Source organism: Equus caballus, chromosome 15 (assembly GCF_041296265.1).
Source record: "Equus caballus isolate H_3958 breed thoroughbred chromosome 15, TB-T2T, whole genome shotgun sequence".
Lineage (NCBI taxonomy): Eukaryota > Metazoa > Chordata > Mammalia > Perissodactyla > Equidae > Equus > Equus caballus.
The window spans coordinates 59,765,004-59,786,714 of NC_091698.1; the positions used below are offsets into that span (position 1 = coordinate 59,765,004).

Here is a 21,711-nt window from a genome sequence, read left to right on the forward strand (position 1 = left end):
ATCTTTGCGGCTTACATATTTGATGGTTTCACTAAGTTTCTACTTATATTACGAAAGTTATGTCATGTCGGTATAAAGAAAAGGGTGTAAATTCTTGAATTTGGAAAACATTCCTCAACTCCAATTTTTAAGGTCAAGTTACATTACATGAAGACCAAATCTTTGTTTCCAAGCATTCACTGTAAATATGGGCTAGGACAGGAAAAGGTAGGGAATATTTTTAGATGGATAAAATAATGAAAAAATAAGCTTTATAGTGAAGGCAAAGCTAAGGAGAGTTTTGAGTTTATCCATTCAACAAATATTTATTGTGTCAGATTTGGATCAGCCAGTGTTCCAGGGTTGGGATGAAGAGAAGACCAGTTATTGCAAGTCTTATGTTTCTCATAATACAAATTGTTTTAGGATTACATGCCCATGTGCTGTGTTCCAGAAGGTCCTGTTGTTCCAGGCTCAGTCTCTATTGTAATTATTACTTAACAATGAACGGATACAACAAATGAGAAAACTCCCTCTGGTGGGGGGCTGCGGGGGAGGGAGACAGGAGGAAGAGCCCATCTGCAGGCATAAGTAAGAGAAGCCATGCTGTTGGTTGTTTTATTCATCAAGAAACTGACTGCATAATCCTTTAACGGGAGTGAGTAGGTAAACATTTTTCTGGAATGTACGGTAAGATCATCACTGGGTCCCCAAGTTCCTATATGAAAAGCCATTGAAGAAACCACTCAATCCTTCAACTGTGACATGAGAGGAAAATAAATATTTGATTTGTTAAACCTTGAAATACTAAGGCTTGTCATTGCACCATAGGCTAGCCAAGCCTGACTACTAGTACATAATCGATAACGGAAGAGGAAAATACGTAAACATTTTAAAATAAAACATAAAAGGATAAAGCATAAGAAACTCCATACTTTTACAATATTCACATCACAATCCACGTCCCAGTCCTAGTTGATTATTAGAAAAAAGCTGATGAAATTTTCTTGTAAGAAAGTAAAAGAAGCCCTGGTATGCTGGAGCCTATTTGGCCATGTCTGCAACCCCTTCACCACATTGCTTCTTCCTTTTTCTTCCTTACTCAAGGGACTTCCAGAGTGGTGCCAACTATAAAATAAGCTGGGCTTCCATTACACCCAGGGAATGTGGAGTATGGTTGTGCATTGACCTAAGAGGAATGTCTCACAAAAACTGGCATTCTTTTTATTTTACTATAAGGTGACACATGCACACACACACAACTGCATTGGAATGTACTATAATTTGAACTGATCATTACATTTTATACTAGTGACTGACAGCTGTTAAAACTGAGATTTCAGAATGTCATTTTGGCTTTCAGACCTCCGAGAATGAGGCGCCAAAAGAGCATCAAGGTGCCCCTTGAAAAGGAGCCAAATACTCTGCTCTACTCTACACAGATATACAACATATTAAAGAAGGATCCTATCTGCAAGAGGTGTATAACCAGTTGGGGGGAGATGAGAGGGAAAAAGTAAAGATAACAATAAGGTAATATGAAATTCAGTGCTAAAGCACATGAAACAGGAGTACAGAAAGGTCAATATTGGCTGTAGTTCTTCTGAAGGAGAAATTTGAGCTTAATGGATCAACACAGGTTTGATAGGCCGGAGAGATGCGAGTGGAGCTACAGGATGGACAAGGACCAGCAGTCAAGAACGATCCTGTTGTAAGCAGGGAAGAGGGAAAGCAATCACATGAAGGAAGAGTAAGGGACCTATGGTGGAGCAGAAGGAGGAAAAGTCAAGCTGCATCCCACAGTCACAGATCTGAGAAGCCAACATCAAATCACAGCTGCACTGATGGTGATTTGCTCTTACCCTCCCCAAAAGGTATTTTACTTCTCTTTCCAGACTGGGAAACTCTACAGACATCTTCACATTAAAAAAGCAAGGTTAAGCAAACACTACCAACGTGAAAATCCAACAACATTCTCAACATGTTCTGTGGGTACGTCATTGGCATATTTTCGAAGCAGAAACTATTTCTTTCCACGTAGCTCACTTATCTTTGAACCTACATGTAAAAGTTCACCGCACCTCTCGCAATAAAATAAGTGTAAGAAATAGTCATGAGAACTCCACTCAGTTCACATCTTCTAAGTAGCTCCAATTTTAGAACTGGAATGTACCTTAGAGACTTCCTAATCCAACCTGCCCCAGATCTCCTGACTCATTTGGCAGATGAGAAAATAAATAAAGCCCAGAAAGTAGTGAGCTTGACTTCTAACACTAGGGACTAATCAAATATATTCAAAAGATTTTGTGTCATTGCTGGGCATCACAGTGACTCCTATCTTGGATCTCTAACCATTGAGTGATGTCAAGCTTCTGAGTTCTTTTTTCTTTTTGATTTTAGATATTCTGGATGGGTTTTTACCTTTATGATAAGTCGATATTTTCCTTGGACAATATCCTGGACTTGATTTCACTTCAATTTACCTGAAATGCATTAAATCATATAAAGTAGCTCAACTTTTTCCTCTGCTAGTTTGAAAATACTCTGATCAAAATATTAAGCCCTCTTATCTCCCTTTAGTCTCTAAAGCAATGTTTTTCTCCCAGGGAAATACTCATCCTTGAAATCACTCATGAATTACTCTGATTATTGTACATAAAAGGATTATCATTGGTAGTTGCAACTGTCTAAGGTTTGTCAAACTTCTAAGAGGTTTTGATCGGACGTAGTGTCGTCTGGTCTCCAAAATTTCAGGGCAGAAAATAAAATCCGGTCCATTTTGAAACAAATTACAGCATTTGGAAGAGTGTACAGGAGGAAAACTTTTTAAAAGACTATTATGGCGATGGTTTTACGGGTTAGCTTTCCTGTGGCTAAGAGTTAGTCTCCCTCGGCCAGAAAAAGTTGAATAACCTGGAGGCAATCTCTTCAATAAATCCCAAGCTCTAAAGACACTGCTTGGATTAGTTCCAAATTAATCCCACCATCCACAGGCTTTTACATATTCCTAAGGAAATTACTTCAGAACTATATATTTAAAAGATTTTTGCTGTTCTGACTAAAAGTGTTTCTCTTTCTTCCTCAGGCAAGCAAAGGCCATCCTCCTACTTAGAATTCATATTAGCTCCAGAAATATAAGTGATTACATTTCTCACTATAATTTGATGTGTTTCTTATTAAAAAAGAATCTTGTTAGAATCTGCATTTTCAGATCAGCCTGGATATTTAACTCAGAATGCTTTATTGGCAGAGAGAGAATTCTTTTTTAATGGGAGCTTTAACTGTGCTAAGTAAAAAATGATGTCAGGTCTTGCTTGAGTCCATTACCTATAAAGCTAATTCCAGTCTTCTCAGACCCTTCTCTCTGTGCCAACCTGAAAGAAATATGAAAGCTATTTTCTATCCTATTTCTCCCATGGAAACCTGTTCACTGTTAGTCACCAGCCCCAAGTTCTCTTAGCTCTGGGTCCCTGCCCACACCTTCCCCTGGTCAAATACTCATTCCACTCTGCCTAATCCAATACTCCTCATTCTTCTATGCATGGTATGTGAAATAGCTTTCCAATAATTAGAATATCCAAAAATCGGAATATGCTGCTTTGTATGATAATGTGCTTCATGCTTATTAGAGGTGTTTGGAGAAAGCTCAAGGAGATGCTGCAAAGATTGCTATCTGTAAGCGCTACTGGGCTGATCCCTTTAACTCTGAAGTTCAATAATTCTACAATTTAAAATTCTTCCCACTCCATGAATCTCTTTCAAGTTTTCCTTCTCAACTCATTGAGTGTCTTGTGATTTCCCTTCACCTACTTTCTTACGTTATTTTTCATGCCCAAATATGCTACATGCAAATATTCCCCCTAAACCCTACACAGGGACTGTTGGCGTTCCTTGCAGGGTTTAATACGTACTTGTAATTTACTTCAATTTCAAGACTTCTTCACCCAATAATGATTATTTGCTGTGTGCCAGACACTGATCTAGATACTGAGGACACAGCAGCAAGCAAGAGCAATAAGGTCTATGTGTTCGTGGAGCTCACATTCCAAGGGGGAAGACAGACAATGAAAAGCAAATACAATCTTTTGCGAAGGCGACAAGTGTGATACAGACAAAACGGAGTACAGCATAGAGAGTGGGGAAGTATAGCTTTATTAGGGAGCAGACCTGGAAAGAGCTCTCTGAGGACTATGACCCGCAAATAAGCCAACTATGCAGAGAGCTTGGAGAATAGAATTCTAGGCACAAGGAAAGGTGACCTGGCTGGGAAGACTGGATTCTGGAATCTAGTCAGGAAGGGAGAAGTGACAGCAGCTTGAGAGGGGGATCTGCCTGTCTTGTCACCTTCCTCCACTGCTTAAATTTTTAAAACCTTGTGCTCTTTTTAGCTCTTTACACTTAGACCTAGACTTCAGGCTTTGATTATGAGGCTTTCCTTGTGACAAAAGCCTTATTAGCATTACGTTTGGCTCTACTCTTTCACACACCCCACGTCCCATCCATTGGGAAATTCTGTTGACTCTTCCACCAAAATATCCTGAAAATCCAACCTCACAATTGTCTTCTAACATGTGTCCCTGCTTCTCTTCTTGCCTCCTCTCTCAGGTCTATTTTCATTTAGAGTCTATTTCAAACCCACAGCAGCCAGGGTGTTCTTTCCATAATGCTAAGTCCAATCACGTCATTCTCTATTCAAAGCCCTGTAGTAGCTCACCATTTTGTGCCACAGAAGAGCCAAAGTCCTTAAAAAGTCCAGCAGGGTCCCACATGATCTGGCCACCTGGCACCTCTCCAACTTCATGTTGTCCCACTTTCTGCTCCAGCCATGCAGCTTCCTTTCTGTTCCTGAACACCCCAGCCCTGCTCTTGCTTTAGTTGTCCCTGCTTTCTGGAATGCTCTTCCCCTAGACAGTTGCCTGGCTAACTTCCTCACCTCCTACAAGTCTTGGCTCAAATCTCAGCTTTTCAATGAGTCTCACTGAGTGCACCTCATTTAATCCTACAACCTACCCCGACCTCCAACCCGCACCCCTGATCTCCTTTAGCCTGTTGTACTTCTTCAAAATACCTTACCACCTTCTACCGTATAAATTTGCTTGTCCATATGTTATGTTTATTGTATGAGATCTGTCTCTTCCCATCAGAGTGTCAACTCCACAAGGCAGGATCTTTGTCTGTTGTGTTGAATGATGCACTCCAAGTGCCTAGAGTTGTGTTTGACACAACAAAAACTGAATGAGTCAACCAACCAGTTATGTAGATTGAGCCCTGAAAGGAAGTTATTTCACAGTATAGGTCTACACTTTTCAGTCACTCCAGGCAAGACAGGATTTGTATTTAAATGGAGCCTAGTATCAATTCTGTTGTGCCATTTGAAAAACATTCCATGAAACAAACTTTGGATGGAAACTTTGAGGTTTGCAAATTAGGTCAGATCTAACCAATAAGAAAATTTGAAATGTACTTTCACCAGGCTCAAACAAATGAGCGTGTGTGTTGGAGGGAGAGGGAAAGCGGAAAGGAAAGGGAGAGAGTAGAAGTCAGGGAAGAGAGAAAGAAAAGAGAAAGAGACAGAAAAACAGTTGTGGGGAATGTGCAAAATATGGACCATGTCTACCACTAGTATCTTAGAATGTAATGTAAGTGCGCTTCAGCTGCAAATCTGCTTAAGTTAATAAGCTTCCCCTTTGGTTAGAAATAGTCACTGGTAGGAATTTAAACTTCACCTGGACATTCTCCTCCCAGCCCCTCCCTGCAAGGGGTGTACAGAAGGCACTGGAGCAAGCACGTTTGTGGCGGCACCCGGCAGGTGTCAGTTGGGTCCAGTTCTGAGCCGTCAGAGAGCAGCCTGTGGAGGGCAGTGGGCAGTGGTCCATATCAAAACAGGCTATGTTTCTTTGTGAAGAGAAAAATCTGTCATTTTGAAGGAAAAGAAAACAGAGCAATGCGCTGTCCTGGTTATCTTAATTAGAAGGAAGCCTGGAAATACTACATCATTTCTAAGAATGCTTTGACAAGAAAAAGTCATGAGTGCTATTCTCCTAGTGCTGTGCAAGTGCTCTATTTTTCTGAAACAGTCCAGACTTTGTTTCTTGTATCACTTTCTATAAGAGTAAATAGTCAAATGAATATTGAAATCCAATGATTTGTATATAAATTAAGAAATTAAAAAAACCTATCAGGGTCTATGTGCTAGCTTTTGACCCAGAAAATAATTACCATACATTGTTAAAGTCTCTCCACTTTCCAAATGAAAGTGTTACTAAAACGGGAGAAAATGGCACGTTGTTGCATTTTTGCTAGCATCCACTGTACCTATTCCTTGGGAATTTGTACCTCGTTGTTTCAGCTTCCATTTCTTTCTCTCTAACCTGGAGGCTCCATGGGCAAGCCCTTGCCTGACAGCTCTTTTCTGAGCTGCCCGACAACTAGCACAGTGCTACACGCTAGAAGGTGTTCAACAGCTTATTGTTGAAGGAATGAACGAACGAATGTCCTTGTTGTTCTGTTCCCAACTGTGCTGGCTGCTACTCAAAGTTTTGTGCTCCCCGGACAGCCTGAAGCAGTTAACTCAAAAGGCACTCAGATTTCCACCTAGAAAACACACTAGCAAGCAATCTAAACTGAAGTCTGGCTCAGTGGAACTTTTTGTGTCCCCAAATTGCCTTCACTTCTACTATTCCCTTTGAAAGCAACAGCTTTGCATAGAAGGTACTAGGTAAGTAGCCACAAATTGGGCTAAAGGACAGGGGACTATATGGAAAATATTTCAAACTCTAAGGAGCTGTTTAGCACTAGTGCCATCTTTACAGCTATTCAGGGTGGAAATGTGTCTTACTTTCCACCGTTATGTTGCTGCTGTTTTGTTGTCATTTCCCAGAGAAAATAACTGCCTTTTCCCAATGCCAGAGGATAAAAATTGAAGTCATTTTAATAAACATAACAATTTTCTTCAATGTATGTGGCCCCCTTGAAAGTACACCTTGTCGGTATTGCCAACAAATGCACAAGGAGGTAAATCTGTAAAAACAAGTTTTCAAAAGACAGTAAATCTATAAAAATGTTATTTCCTCTTAGGATAATTATTTTGACTTTTTATGTCTATTTAGATGTTTTCAAAAGCCTACATATAGTTGCTTTTTTACTGTCATATTTTTCAGCAAAATAAAAATAATTTTGTCAAATTATACAGCAAAGCCTCATTAATTTGGCTTTTCTCAATTGGGAATTCACAAAAATTTTGTTCAATTTAGCCAATACACATTCACTGCACTGGCGATGAAACAATATTGGGCAAAACCAACTCAATGTAACAAGTAAAAAATAGTTCCCTTAAATAAGAAAAGCAAAGTTTTCACGATGTTTTAGCATTATTTATCCACACACAAAGTGATACAGATAGATAATGGATGAATCTAGTTAGATAATGAATGAATTTAGTTAGTGTAGATAAATGAAATTGGAAAGACCACAGACTTTGGAACTTTTTTGGTATGTTGGTTATTTTGGTATATTTATCAAACACTTTGTAATCATAGTCAGTTAACATACACTTATTGAGCATTTACTATGTATTAGACATTCTTTCATGTGCTACAAACATTTCACTGAAAACAAACAAAAAGGGCTCCTCTGCTCAAGGGACATTCTAGTAGGGAAGACATACAGACAGACACATACACAGACACACAAATAAGTGCACTGCTCCCCTACATGCCCTCCATCACTTCAGCTTAGACCTAGATGATCAGAGAAGATCTGGAGCATCTAAGTTGAAACTTGAATGTAAAGATCTGGGAATGAGCTTTTGAAATAGCAAGAATAGAATTTGCAAAGTCCCCAAGGTGGGAATGAGCCTGTGGCACTCAAAGAATGGAAAGAAGGCTGCAGCGGCCAAAGGGAGGTGAAGCAAGTGAGGAGAGACGGGAGACTATCAAGTTGGAGCATAGGCAGGGGGTGAGACCCACGGTATCAGTGAACCAGCGTAAGGAGCTTGGACTGTTGTACTGTTTGGAGTGGGGAGCCATTGGGGAAGGGAGGAGTGGTACATTATAGTGACACCATCTGACTTACACTTTAAAATAATCATCCTAGCTGCTCTGTAGAAGGCAGAGAAAAATGGACCAAGAGTGAAGGTCAGGTGATCATTGAGGGAGCCTCTGCAGGAGGTGGGCTGACAGATGGCTGTGGCTTGTAAATGAGCCACTGCAGTGCTGCAGAGAAGTGGCCACATTCAATATGCCTCCTGGAGGAAGAGCCAACAAAACACATGTATGGAGTAGATGTGAGGTATTACAAAACAGGAATCAAAGATAACAGCCACATTTTTGGCACGAGCAACTAGAGGATGGTGGTGGTAATTGTGAGATGGCTTGGAGAAGCAGCAAGACTGGGGTTTGAAATCGAGAATTCTGTTTTGTTCATTTTAGACTGGACATCTAGGGTGAGATATAGAGCAGGCAGTTACAAATATGAGTCTGGAGCTCAGAAAAAAATCAGGGGTTTCGGTTTAAACATGAAAGTCAATAGAAGAGAGCTGTTGTTGAAAGGAAGCATGGGGGTTGGAATAGGGTCTGAACACAGCAGCCTGGTGGAGGAGGAAGCGCCACACGACAGACACCCACACAACACCCTCCTCCCCAGCACCCAGCCTCCCTGGTAGACCTGGCACAGGTCTTGAGTTTCTTCCACTTGGGGAAATTTTGATGCGATTTCTCTATCCTTCCTCACTCTCACCTCTGTTTCATTCCTAAATTCAATCCTCCTATTTTCTGGTTTCTCTCCTGCTGCTTCCTTTTAGCATGCCACTCTCATTCTTCTTCATTTGGGACCTCTTGTTCTCCTACAGTCATTCTGGAAGGAGTGAAGTAGAGCACATGACTCAGAGTGCTGGCTCTATGGGTTTTAGTTTTCTCTTGTCAAACAAGAATATTGAAGTAGAGGATCTTTAAGACTCTTTAAGACCCACAGTTCCTGGGTTACAATTATCATGAATTTTACAGTAATCCTTATTAGTGGTTTAACCGCTACAAGCGGCTAAGACAGAATTTCTAACAGTGTACGTATTTTATGTTGTTATTCTTTCAATCATTCATTAAACAAACATTTACAGAATATCTATCATGCACAAGGCCTTGAGGAAGCAGAGAATACTTAGGACAGTGTTGTAATGTTCTGAGAAAGGGAGTCAGGCACACCCATGTGACAGCTGCACACCAGTTCTGATTACGGCAGTTAAATACATTTCTCTGAGGCTTGTTTACAGTTAAAAATACTATTCTTTACGAATATCTTCTTACAGATTTTTCTCTTAAATTCTGTATACTTAAAAACTCCTTTCACTAAAGAAAGTTATCACAATAAGGAAAAAAAAACCTTAATCTCAGTATAAAGGAATATTAGTTTATCATTGTTGAGAATGAAATACTGAATGATTGCAAAACCAGAGACTGAAAAAACTATAAATTAATCTAAGCATTTTATTTGACAGTGGTATCCTAACTAAACTTAAGATATTAGGGTTTGTTTTCTGCCATTAATAAAATTATAATAGGAAATAAATCTCAAAAGTCCTCTTAAATAAAGCCAACAGATGGCAACCTGAACGTGTTCACCCTATTTTTCATGCCCTTTGGTTTTAGAGACACTTTACAACAGTACAGTAGGGAGAGTGAGTTCTGCCCAGGAAAATTCCTGCTGACCTTGAAATTCATTTGGGCTCGTCTAGATTCACAAGGATTTGACCATTTGGTCTTCACTGATCAGTTACTAGGCAACAATAGACTAATCAATTTGGTCAATCAAATACATCAGATGATACAAATAACAGCTAATAACTTTAACATGATTTATCATCTATCAAGCACTTCGCTTAAAAGGCATGGGCATTTTTCACATGCATTAATACATTTAATCCTCACTGCAAAACTAAGAAGCAGGTATTATTGTTCCCATCTTAGAGATGAAAGACCGAAGGCTTAGAGATGTTGAGTAACTCCTCAAAGGCACAGGATTAGTAGAGTGCAATTCTGGAACTCAACCTGAGGCCTGCCCCAGCAAAGCCCATCATCGGCAACATTAAGAACACTCCTCACTGCTGGAGAACACAGACCCTGTGGAGACACAGAGCGAAGACGAGATTAAGCAATTATCAAAGAATTTGATCAGCAGCAAGAGTCTGATTTAAATTCTCTTCCTTATCATTATACTTGAAGTACCACACCAGTCAACTGATGCATTTGTTGAAAGAGTGATAACTGTATTTTTACTAAGATGCAGATAAGTGCATCATCTCTTCAGTTCATTTATTGGTGCCTCCAGGTAAAGAAAAGTCAGCCAAAGTGAAGACTTTATTTCAGGCAACAACCAAACCTCCAAAGCTAAGTGCCTGGATCTGCTAATTCATTAGTGGGCTTAATAAACACAGATGCCATTCACAATGCAATCTTTGGAAAGTTTCACAAACTTCTTACAACCCAAGTATCAGCAATCTATAGGCTTAGAAGAAAATGATGGACAAAGACAAAGGGCAGTTTCTTCTGGCTTTTAAACGTCTAATTTTAGTTTTCAAAGAAGCTGCTTTCCTGAACCTCTCCTGGATTCTCTTCTGGACAGCTGGGGAACCCAATAAAATGTTCACTCTGCTATCACTGCTGTTAACATTCTTCCTGGTGATAACGAAACAGAATTTGATGTATATCACATAACAGAAATAATCACATGCATTTGGACAGAAGTTGGTATTCCTCCAAATCAAATATCTCAATACTCTATTTTTAAAGTAATCATTTTCATCCACAAAATCCTATAGACTCCAAAAATATGCATCAATACTTATGACACATGAGAAAGTAGGGTAGGTACAATAAACTTCTATATCTAAAATAAATGTAATCTTCAAATAACGGTTTCCCAAGCTCCATACAGCCTGAAATTACACACACAATTGAAAGAATGTTTTAAATTCATTTTGGCCATACAATGAATCTATTAAATTCTGTTCTGCTTACATAAGTTTGAGATTGATAAATATTACCCTAGAAATGTTATGTGCTATATAATAAAATGGCATTCTTAAAGCAATGATTTTTATTCACCCTCCCCAAATATAAGAGTGCTTAACTTTCAAAGCAGATGGAACTGAGAATCTTTAAGTTTTCACTTGAGTTACCTCTTGTCAGTGCATAGTCATTATAATTGTTTAGGGAAAACTTTAAATTACAAATAAAGAAATTTATAAATCAACAAGTAAAAGAAGGAATAAAATAGACTGTGAAATCCTGAAATAGACTCTGAACTCCATGATCCTTAGGGAAAAGACTGTATTTTATTCATCTTTATAACCCAAAGTCTGGCACCAATACCAAATCCCAAATAGCTGTTTAACTAAGATGGATACCTCTTCAACATGAAAATAATGACCTTTGCGTATTTTAAGAGTTAAAAATGTCTCTACGAAGTTCAAGTCTATGAGAGCTGAAAGAAAATGCAAGCAGTTGACTTTAAGAAAGAAACATAGTTGTGAATAAAGTAGAAGTGCAAATAAGGTCACAATAAAAACATTCCCCTTTAGAGCACATTAAGACAAAAAAAAATACTGTATACCTGCTCCCAAATGGCTTGAGTGAGGCATTCTAATTAAAAAATAATACTAATAATTAAATAATGTTTTTACACACTTGGGAAAATTCCATTCTAACAAGATACCTCAGGGCCTGCTGGGTGGAAGGATGCTGGTCAAAGCGTATCTCCTGCCTGTGTGTTTCTTCAATTAATAATTAACGTCATTCTATCCCAGATCCTCTGGGAGTACACAGCTATGCGGGCACCATCATTGTGTAAAGGGAATTACAAGTCTATTCTCTTCCTGAGAATAAACAAATTTGCACAAGAATTTAAAACAATGCAGGAAAGAGGAGCATCTGCCAAGAGAATTGCTTATAAACACATCCTTCTGCCCTCTGTGGACAGCTCAGCTGTCTGCCGTTAGCACCAACAATCCAACCAGAGCTTCTGTCTGGAGCTACTGGCTTAGTAGATTTACTGAGAAAAGGCTTCTTAAATCAGCACATTAGACCCAGGAACGGGACAAGATCAATTGTTTTTAATTTGCCATCTGTCCTTAAGAAGTACCCAGGAACATTAAGGTAGGATAAAACCACAGGCCCACGGCCCACATAAATTCAAATCCACGGAAAATGATGGACACCTCTTACACTTACAAATGTATATATCTCTTCATAATGACCATTTTAACAAACTGATCTATAGATAGATTAATCTTCTCAGTCTAAATAGTAGCTCACTTGAAATTTATTTTCCTACTGCCATCTATGCAGGGGTGACTGAGAAGTCAATCTCTCATAAAGAGACACAAACTATCCTATGACTGCTATCAAGCTAAGAATTTAGCTCCTAATATATATGGGGAAAAATGAATTACTTAGAAGGACTGTGCATAATAATTCTGAAGATAGTACTCAGTTCTATGTAAATAAGATTAAATCAACATATTTTTTAATAGATGCCTAGAAAAATACTTGCTTTGTGATCACCACCATCACTGCATATTTGATACATATGTAGACAGGGAAAAAATGTTTAGAAGCTTAGCCAAGTCCTCCATATCAGCACAGAGGTTCTACTCCAGGAAGGGAGTATCAAATGGAACTTTCTCAAAACCACAGAGTCAGGAACTGCCTGTTACTATCTTCTGCTCACTCTGATCTAAAAAGCGAGCAGATGGTAGAGTAGCTCCAAAGTTAACTTCAACACAGAATCTCCCCAGAGCTCTCAGTCTCCTTCACAGTAGTTGGGTTCAGCCTCCATTTTTACACTTTCAGAAGCTAAGTTCTGTCTTGCTTTTCAGTCTCTCAGCACCTGGGGTCTATGCTCACTGCCCACTTTGTGTGTGAGGTCCAATGAATTCCGTAGCCAATTTCCAGGACATTTCACAGGGTCCTAGTCTCTGGTGCTTGGGTCTTCTGCATGATTTCAGCATCATAATAGTATCAGCTGTCCCCATTGTTTCTTAATTTATTCCACGCTCTTTTACATATATTTTATTCCACTTTCATCAGCACCCAGAAAATGCATGCAATATTTATTTCAAAACAACGCTTACCAAGAGTTAATGTATTCTTTTAAAAATCTGTTTGGCCTCTTGAAAGTTACTCTTAATAAAAGGTTTGTACCCTCTAAAAAATCTCTTAATTTATGCTACTGCATTATATACTTTCATACATTGCTTTTATAGTAAAATGGAGCATGTCAGGATCCAAACTCAGGATATTCTTTCTTGGACAAAGGATTATGGTCTAGGGCCAGAAGACTCGGCCTGACTCATCCCAACCTACTGTACTCTTGAGAAGCTACACACTGTGGATGCTTTTAATCTGCTCTGAGAGTCTAGATTCTAGCTCAGGATCTGGACCCAGACTCAAACCACAAATCCAGTCAGGTTGGGGAACGGAGAACTCTACCTTTAAGGAAACCAAAGGCCAGGTAGGAAGGCAGGCACTAAATCTTCAAAGGAGGCACCTTAGAAACAAAGCTCAGGCTTGGAGATTACTGAGACTCCCTGTGCCTGACTTCCAGGACTAGGCATCTTCCTCTTTATTTGCTTCTACTAACTTTAACTAGAAATCTTCCAGACTTTTATCTGACACTGCTCTGTCTGTGCAATGTTTCTCTTTTTGCTACTGTAAGAATCAACCCCCTGAAGACATTCATCTGGGACCTGGTATAGACTAGTGGTTAAAAGCATAGATGCTGGAGTCAGATTGCCTGGGTTTGTATCCTGGCTCTGCTCTCTACTCTGTGGCCTTGAGCAAGTTATTAAACTCCTGTGTCTCAGTTTCCCCATCTGTAAAATGGATTAATAACAGTACCTATCTCATAAATGGAGAAGTGAGTTATTACGGGTAAGGTACCTAGGAGAGTGCCAAGCACTAGCCCTAGCTTTTATTATTACCTGCCTCCCTTCTAATGCTAAATATGGTTTTGATACCACCACCACATCTTTGGCTCTCTCTAGTGGAGCAGATTGCTTGCTTTGCTCTGCCCTCCTCCTCCAGGGCTATGACGGCAGAGAGGACTATGCTCAACATTTGTGTAATCTTCTCCCCACTGCAATCCACATGGTCTTCGGTCTAGCTTCCTGTCCTAGACCTTCATGGGCTGCTCTGGCTCAGGCATCCATACATATTTGTCAAGTAACACCAGCCTTCGTGAGTGTACCCTGACTACCGCATCGAGCACTGAATATCAGCAGAGGGAATCTGTGAAATGGGAGTGAAAACCAGATGAATACAAATGGATAAGAAGACTCAAAGGAAAGTAAATACCTTGTTCTGGAGCAGCATTGACTAAATGACTAAATGTGACCAAAATTTGTTTGACTAGTCTTAGTAAACTGATTAGTCACATTCTGGCCGTTAATAAACACTGAGTTTAAGCCAAAACAAAGGTCACGTACAAACAGTATATTTATTTATTCAACAAATATGTGAATGTTGCAGATATTAGGATTCTAGATATTGGGAGACCAAAAATTAGATAAAGGTAAGAAAGAAGAAAACAAAATCTTCTCAAATTTGTGAAAGGGGATGAAGGAACAATTGGATGGTCATGGAAGGTCTCTTTGAGGAATGGGCATTTAAACTGATAAATGCTGAAGGAATGAGGGCTAGCCATGATTAGAGGTTGAACATTCTGGACAGAAAAGGCAGCACAAGCAAAGGCCCTATTGTAGAGATGAGCAAAATATTTTTTTAAATACAGAGTCCAATCAGAAAGAAGAGTGGAAGAGTGTTAAGCATCAAGTCTATATCTGCCTCAAACCAGGCTGGTGATTAAGGTCATGTGATCCCTTCCAGCTCTAAAATTACATAAATCTCTGCAGAAAGTGATGTGTCGATAGGCAAAGATAAGGCAGGTTATATTGGCTCTAGCACTTTGGACTGACTATCAAAACTGCCAGAGGAAGGCGTTTCACTAGATGACACGCATAGCAGTCATCAGCCTTCATTACAAGAGTAAAGATGATGGATGCAATTTTAGAAACTTCATGGTGACCTGGTTAGTCAAAGAAAGAGTAAAGTAGTCATGGATAATCCCTCAACTTCACATCAAAAGGACTGCAGGACTTAAGGATGGAGATGGTGTGGATAAAGTGGGAACTGGAGATTACACAGAAATAGGTAAGCAGATCTACGAAAAGCTTGGAATTTAAAAAATTATTTTAATTCCTTTTTCTAAATTGAGACGGAGATTTTAAGAAGTTTAAACTCCAAAGACTGTTTCAAGAGCATCAAACTACACTGCAGGGGGCTTTGAAACAAACACCCTTTTCAAGTCCCTTCTGAAAAACTCATTTCCAATTATGAACATAACTCCAGTATTTCAGGTAAAATTTCCTGTTAATGAGGAAAGACAAGAGTCTAGGGACAGATGAACTGGGTTACCCGGCTAAGTATTTAATTTCCCACTTAGTTTTGCAAGTCAAGATAGACAACCTTAGTTCAAACATTAATATTTATGAAAAATGGCATAATGTTTCATTTAGGGAAAACAGTGCATCCAGTGATGCCAGTTTAGACTTTTCGGACTGCTACATACTGGTGTAGATGTGTTCCTTCATGGAGAAGGTAAACCTCCAATTAACGTGCAATTTATTTTGTGAAAATATCTTTATAGATAAATTGCTCAAATGGATGACTTGGAAACCATAGCAACTATATATTTTAATTAAAGTTTTCTGCTTGAAAGGAAAATCTTAAATAATTGGTACCTCCAAGTCTTTGCTGAATTGGCTTAGCTATGGGAATAGAGGCTTTTAATAATAGGAAAAGAAAAATCTTCCACTTTACCATCCTCCATTCACTATGTGCATCTTTCATAACACGAGATACCTGAGTTAATTCTCCAATATACGAAGCTAAAATGTGCCCTATAAATAGAAAGCCCACTTGAACACAAAATAGAAGAAAAATTATAACTCTGGTTTAGGAATGTTTTTCTAGCCATGGATAAGACACAAAAAAGACATTTTAAAATCCTTTGACAACTATCATTAATATTTCCAATTTACTGAACATCAATGACGTCTGTTTACATAGAAAAGTGACATTTTGCCATTTTGTGAATAACTGTCTGAAACAGAAGTAGATTATTCAACAAACATTCATGAGCAGTCAACCATGTGTCTGTACTGAAATTCTCGCAGGTCCTATACAACCACTGGCCACCTCAAAGAGGGAGTTCTAGTTATCATGCCGGGATACAAAGTGTGCTGCCTACCACACGGCAGGGTTTCTAAAGTATTTTATTTGAGGAGATTTGATTTGCTTATGCTTTTGCCCATCTAAACATTGTTCCTTTTCTTTGCAAAATCCACAAATCCCACCTATCCTTCAATAGCTGGTCTTCACGCCCTTCCATCTCAGCAGAGCCTCTGTTGAGTAAGTTAGCCCATAATGGTCACTCTCATCTCTGAATTCATACCACACTTTCTCTTAACTCAATGAAATACTATGTAGTTTAACACCGGATTCCATTCCAATGTATCCATATGGTGGTTTTACCTCCCTAGTTGCATACATTCCCTGAGGGCAGGAGCTTGGTTGATACCCTACAGTGTCTGGCACAATGTTAGACATGTGGTATAAACTGCATAAATACTTGCTATTTGAGCAGATATTTTCAATCTTAAAGTCATTACCATAACTAAATTAAATCACCAAAAAATAGTCACATTTACTTCCACCAAGTTTATTTTATGAAATTTCCCCCTTGCCAAAACACTACTGGGGGAAAAAAGTCAAGCTGTTCTTAAGTTATTTATGCAAAACACAGCCTGACAAAACAATTAGTATTTTTTCCTACTCTTGATTACAAAACATTTAAACAGATTGCATTTAAGGAATTACCTCAGTCAACCCCATGGGAGGTGGGGTAGATGGGCAGAATTCCAAAAGTTTACTTGTAAATCAGTTGTTTGGAAAGAGGAAAACACTTTCCCAGTGATATTATTCCCAGAAGTAATACCCCATGTGGGGGTTAGTTTTCCAGAAGTCTGCACCACATGAAGTAAAAGGGGCTGGGAGGAAGAGAAGCAGATCTGGGGAGACTGACTTCACACCCAACATCAAGGTTCTGGGAGGGGAAGGAGGAACAATTACAGGCACTCTCCACACCCCTTCCTCTATGATGTGATCTGGGAATCAGGGACCAGTGCTCCAGTGCTGGGGGACAGGAAATCCCAAGTAGCAGCTGGGTCTCCTCTATAACTTTCAAGAGGAAAAAGAGAAGAAAATACCAGGTGAAAGTTGAAGGGAAGAGACCACATGTTGCTACTCAACTGGACAGGCCATTTAACAGCCTCATAAATGAATAGGAGCGTACTTGAGGGTAGGCTCAAATGGCAGACATCTGAGAAATCACTGAGCCCAGTCTTTCTTAAATTGTGTGCTTCCAAACTTTAGATTGCCACACCAAGTCAACAGCTGCTCTATGGAAAAGACCTTCCATGGTCCATCAGTTTGAGAACTACTAGGCTAAATAAAATCAATCACAGGTCATCACTGGCTACTTTAAGAAAATAATGAACGTTGTAAATCTTGGCGATGTTGGGGGAAGATATGGTATGCAACATGTCCAAAACTATTTTAACACAGAATGGTTTTTGCAAAGGACAGCACTAGTTGGAAAATGCACATCAACCCATCCTCTACATTTTACAGATGAGGAAACTGAGGCCTAGAGAAGCAAAATAATTCCTTGAGATAGCTGGGTTACCATGTGGAAGAGCAGGGACTAGAACTCAGAATTTTCCTACTCCAGGTCAGTACTCTTTCTACTATAGCACCACACAGCTTCTAACTCCAGCTCTGAACACAGGTGTCATTCTGTTAGGCAGCTCTGCCTTAGTCCCACCTTCTTTCATCATGATCCTGAAGTTCTGCCTTTTCCCACCCTCCGTGGCTAAGCGCCTAAGCTTACTTAAGACTGGCCTTGACTCCCGTCCCTAATCTAGTCTACTTAATACCAGATCCAATCTCAACTGCCAATCTCAACTAGATCCCTGTAGATTACCTGCCCCTTGAATCCCCATCACAACATGGCTGATCACCAGCGAAAACACACCTGCTCCCCTTAATAGACCTCTTCCAGTGCTAATTACTGCCTGCAGCAACACCATCTCCTGACATCACACACTCCCTCCACAGGCCCAGCCCTGACTACCCGACTAGAATACCATCCATAGTCTCTGCTAGGTCCAAACAAAGTCCCTGCCCTCCCTGTGAATACCTGGTTCTCACATCCCATCCCTATTCCTGTGCCGCCCACTGAGCTATTTGTTGCCACAGGCAACATCGTGTACCAGTGCCTGTAGGACAACCTTCTGTCACAGGAAGTATCCATGGCAACCAGATGGGGCCAACAAATAGAATTAAAGTCCAGAGATAATTCCCCAAAGTTAGTTTAGCCAATAGATGATTTATCAGAGCAGTGAACATTTGGCAAAACTGAGTATATTAGGCTCCAAACCCTCTTTGTTGCACCATGGTCTGCTGGGCAACCACATGGCTTAAAGCGGGAGCCTGGAAAGGAGAGGCAGCAGTCCCAGCCGTGACTGGCCTCGAGAAGAAACACTGCCTAGGAAATGAAACAAATGAGTGCAGGATGCAAATCAGGATGTCAGTCCTCCTTACTCCCGCTTCAGATTCAGCTAAATTTATGGAGGGCTTATGATGTGCCAGGGAATCTAAGGAATACAAGAAATATAGCACACATGAGACTTGCACAGGCTAGTTGGGAAAATAAAACTGAAATGTATAAAAAGATAAATATGATTTAAGTGACTGTTAAGATAAAAATAGAAGAGTTATCACAAAAAGGATTATGATTAGTTGCCAACTGGATTGTACAAACAATAACAGCCATGAAGTTTCAGAACAATAATATGACAATTCCTCATTTGGGGACATAATAAAAGGTGTTCAGTGTGCAAAGGGCGATAAGATCATCTGACTCATCCATCCTTCCATAAAATGGGCATGGTAAGACCTAACCCACGTGAGGATTCAATAAGATGGGGTATATGCCTCATTTTGGAATCATAAAGAGCTCTACAAATTTAGTTATTATGCTTCTGTATTTCAGGGTCAGAACCTAGACTAACAAGTCTATCCTTTTTATATAAAACTCCAGAAATATTATATAAAATCAGTTTCAAAATTTGTGAATTTTGTCAGATTTTCAAAATTAGAGACGTAACTAGCACACAGTAGGCGCTCAATAAATATCAAATAAATGAACGCTAAAAGTGCTGTACAGATATTTCCTTTTTCGCCAAGTTAAAATCCTTAAAAATCACTTTATAAAGTGGATGTTCAGAAAGCAACTCATGTTTTCCCATTGAGACTATACTGTAATTGGGTGTTTGTTTCTAACCAAGGATTTGGCATTACAGCTGTCACAAATATGATCTACAACGTCATAAAAGCAAGGACAAAATAATCATAAATCTTTATAATCATGTAAGTACTAAAGATATTCTTCAAACCCTATAATACGATCATCATGCATGGTACTCATTGATTACACAAAGGGCCCTAAAGCATCATAAATTATACCTACATCACAAAATATTATAAATTCAAACCCAAACTACTGTGGTAACTATAATCAACATTAAACATTTAATTAACAATGATTTTCTTGCCTTTTAGCACTATCTCCCAGTGTTCACCCATAGTCTAAGAAATTCTGATTTAGGCTCCCATATTCTCCTGATAAATGTCTCTTGTAAAAAATGAGACATTCTAAATCATTTCATTATTTTTTAAGAGTTACCCTTAAAAAAAAGGTGCTTGGTAGATGTTTAATATTGATAATGATAGTGATAATAGCGTTTCTACACCTCAAAAATTAGTCTGTACGTCACTATTAATGCAACACTTCTTGTCATTTTCTATGATCTCCTGCTTCAGTTAAAGCAGAAAAGTAGATGTCCAACAGCACATTCAAACAGTGCCACCAAGAAGCAAGTGTCTCTCACCTTCTTGATCTATGCAGTCTCAAGTTTATCTCAACTTCTCAGTGCTTCTCAAACATTAACGGGCATTCAAATCACCTATGGAGTTGGTTAAACCTTAGCTTTTGGTTCAGTGGGTCTGGGCTGGGCTGGCACTCTTGTCCTAGGCCGTGGACGACCCCCTGAGAGGCGAGGTCTCAGAGCACTATGGATGCTTGAACCCCTGCTCCACCGTGCATCAGCTGTGAAACCTTGAGCAAGTTACACAGCCTTCAGAGCTCATTTTACATCTGCAAAGGGAAATTCTATTGCTACACTTTTGGAATTATTGTAAAGGGAAATTGAAACTCACATAAAAGCTCTTAGTAAGGTTCCTAACAGCTAGATTCTCATTAAATTTTAGTTACCTTCACTTTATTGCAAAGTCATTAAGAACATCCACAACGACCACAACAATGATTAAGAGATCATTAGCTTGAGCCATCAGAGGAGTCTCAAAAAAACTCTCACCAGAACTTTTAAAGGCCAGCAAAAGCCAAAATCCTGTTTAAGCATTGATGGAAACCATCAAATGGAGTAAGACACTGAGACCTAAGAAATGGTGTGAATTATGCACTGTGAATGAGGGGAGGAGGGAAATAGGAAGCAACTGAAGAGGAAGGCTGCCCCAAATGGAATGATTGACTACAGATTTCCAAACATAAACGTTTGTATTCTCTCTCTCTCCCCCTCCTTCCGCCTCATCACCAGAGAGAATCAAGAATTCCTAAGAATTAAAACTGGAACAAAATACAAATCAAATTTATTCTTCTCCTCCTATGTCATAAGTCAAAACACCAGCTTGTAAGGAGAATACATCCGTGGGAATGTCTAAGAACACTGTCACAGAACTTATGGGAAATTTGGGTGGAAAAGGTCATATTTTACATTTTCTACCTAAATTAAAAGTCACCAGCATTGCAAGGATCAAGAGTTCCTTGAGTGTCTGAATTCAAGAGAGACAAATGACTCGAGCTGTGGGAGGAATAGGGATTCCGCAATCTTCATGTTTCCTGTCTATTCAGACCTGTAAACCTGAAGTGGGAAATCAGGTGGAACTAACCCTCTCTTCCTGAAAAGCACGTGCGGTTGTCCATACAACCTTGCTTGCATTTTGCTTCCTGGAAGAATTCCTGGCTACTTCTTTTTCTCAATGGTACAGAGTGTTGTAGACCTTACACAGAAGTGAAGAAAACAGTTCTAACAACAGGAATCCCATTTTTCTTTTCCCATCTTTGGGGCACATTCTTAAATGGGCATTCTTATTTTTAAAACAAAATTTTTTGCTAATAATCACAGTAATACTAAGTCCAGAGAACATAAAACCAAATAAAACTGTATTCAGATACTCCAATAAAGCTGAAATAGACCAATTTTTTTTGTTGTTTGCTTGATCGGTCTGGTTGGATGGATTTGGTTCTTAACATATAATCATCATGGTGGTCCAACTTTGCAAGAGGCTTGTTATAAGTTTAAATAGGGGAAATCTATATGGTCTAAAAAGAATTATTCTGAGATTCCTGTTGCATCCTAGGTGAACACTGGGATTTCTTGTCGCTTTTGGTAACTGCAGTTGACAGGACTGAGTAACAGAAAGTTCAATTTCAGCAAGAATAGGTGCCAACCAACTCAGCATCCTAAACTAGTCTTCAGTC

The 21,711-nt window shown here is 39.3% G+C and overlaps 1 protein-coding gene across 17 annotated transcripts in view; it reads right to left on the bottom strand.

The window, feature by feature from the left end:
- CCDC85A (coiled-coil domain containing 85A) overlaps positions 1-21,711 on the bottom strand; it is a 179,958-nt gene that overhangs the window by 41,070 nt on the left and 117,177 nt on the right. The window contains exon 3 of one of the 17 annotated variants that reach the window (XR_011426057.1): positions 10,020-10,091. The exons of the other annotated variants lie outside the window; for them this stretch is intronic. The gene's annotated coding sequence lies outside the window, so the exon portion shown is untranslated. The remainder of the gene's footprint in view (positions 1-10,019; positions 10,092-21,711) is intronic. 17 annotated transcript variants of the gene reach the window in all.